This window comes from Artemia sp. Qi Xiang Cuo, chromosome 20, assembly GCF_049724085.1.
Source record: "Artemia sp. Qi Xiang Cuo chromosome 20, ASM4972408v1, whole genome shotgun sequence".
Lineage (NCBI taxonomy): Eukaryota > Metazoa > Arthropoda > Branchiopoda > Anostraca > Artemiidae > Artemia > Artemia sp. Qi Xiang Cuo.
Window position 1 is genome coordinate 41,055,663 of NC_142813.1, and position 2,130 is coordinate 41,057,792.

At 43.7% G+C, this 2,130-nt stretch overlaps 1 pseudogene; it reads left to right on the forward strand.

Annotated features, from left to right (window-relative positions):
• Positions 1-900: 900 nt before the first annotated feature.
• LOC148940207 (5.8S ribosomal RNA) lies at positions 901-1,055 on the forward strand (annotated as a pseudogene).
• Positions 1,056-2,130: the final 1,075 nt, after the last annotated feature.

Below are 2,130 nucleotides of genomic sequence, written 5' to 3' on the forward strand. Positions count from 1 at the left end.
GCGTTTGATAAGCGAAAAGGAGACTCTTGGCCCCTGTGGTCAGAAGTTTTCTAATCGTTGTTATTAATACACGTCCCCGTGTTTGGTGTTTGAGGTGCACAAGTAGGTTTTCCGCGTGTGAGGAGTACCCTTGTGCAGCATCATTCATGGGGCCCATTCAATGAACAAACAAGTGCTTAACGGAGTAAATCAAAGGAATCTCTATAACATCATGTTGAGATGAACCAACACTGTGGTGACTGCTGCTGCCCCAGCAACATATTTTTTTTGGGGCCCACGAGATGATGAGTGGGTTTTGTCTCAAGGTTTTGGCGTCTGTGTCCATTAAAAGGATGTAGGGTTTGCATTTTGCAGCAACAAGAGATTGGATCTTGCTCTGTAGTGGGGGCTCTCTGAGGAAATGAGCATGCAAAGCTTTTGATGAATCTTGAGTTGTTTGTGGGCCGAATATGCCATCTGATATAGTGGACATCAGATTACTAGCACTGTGGTACTTGCTGCCCCAAAAACATTTTGGTGGGGCCCGGGATGCACTCTTTACCTTCCTGAGGAGCCTAGTGGTGTGAGACGAAAGGATTGGATTGGTCAAAAGAGAGGCGCGTGAGTCCTCAGGTGAGCCAAAGTCTTGCACTGCGATTGCATTAATGTAGCATCGATTTTGCAAGCAATAAGCCAACATGCTCTTGAAATCTCGATGTATATTTTCTAAGTGTGAATTTATAGTGAAAAATAGTCATATGGGAACAACAGGGGCTCTATGATTCCAGGATCATGGATTCCACTCCGCGAGACTAAAGGGAGTGAAGGTGAGCTTGCCCCAATATAGCTTGGCTTGAGGTGTGCAAGGGTGCAATTGCATTGGTCTTTGTTTGAGGGAGAATTTGAAATATTCATTAGAATGACCCTGGAGAATGGATCACTTGGCTGAAATTACGAACACAAACGCAGCTAGACACGTGATTCCATGCAAACTGCGGGACACATAGAACGTCTATATTTTGAACACAAATTGCATGTCCAGCTTTTGAGCTTTGACTACGTCTGGCTGAGAGACGGATTTTATTATCATACGGTATTGTTTACCGTCACTGCGAGGCTCCTTGCTTCTATTTTTTATTGATTTCAACCCTTAGAGAATGTAAGCGATCTCGTCAAGTGTCGTGTCAACTGTTGATGTTGAGAGGATTTGGTGAGAGGTATTGGTCTCGTTACGCTGGTCGCATATGCCTCTTGTGTGGGTAAGGGAAGTCATGGTACAAAGAGTGCAAGTTATCTCATCAAGTATACAAGACCCAGGGCTATGCTTTTTGTGGATCACCCTTTTACTTGTCACCCAACTGGGTAATGGTAACTGAGCTCCTTTTTGGAGGAACGAGAGGAGTGTTATCATTATGGGTTTCATAGAAGAAGCCAGACTGAGGATGAATCAAAATTCTTTTCAAGTAAAACACTTTGACTGAGAGCCTTCGGCACAGGAATAGACTACTATGACTTTGGTAGTAGGAAATTTTTTTATTTGATTTTGAACTGTTGACTCCAAGGGGCATTCTGGCTCTACAGGGTTAATGGTGACCAGGTAACTTTGGATGATTGGTTTGAAAAACAAATGACCCTGTCAGTTTGTATAAAATCCCCCGGCCTCAGCTCAGGCGAGACGACCCGCTTGACTTAAGCATATTAGTCAACGGAGGAAAAGAAACTAACAAGGATTCCCTTAGTAGCAGTGAGCAAAGAGGAATAAGCCCAGCCCTAAGGGTCAATTGAATCCTTCAGGAGGTAATTAATCCCCTGAGCATCATAAATGGATGTGAACCAGTTGGTAATTTCTCAAGCTGCTTATTAAGAAGATGAATAAAGATTGGTGTAGAGGCAGATGGCGGCCTATGCAATAAATTCACAAATACTTACTTCCTTGGGTTTCTGTCTACACTGAAGAATAAATGGTGCAAGTGAGAGCTGGTGTTTACCCTCCCCCTCTGAAAAATATCCCCGTGTAAAATACTCCTTTCAGAATATACCCCCCCCCCCCGCTGCGGCTGGTACTGTCTCCAATCACTTTTGACTTATAAAAAAGGATTAGAAGTCCTAATTTCTGATCCAATGAGCACCTTCCGAAGTTTCTGCGACCGT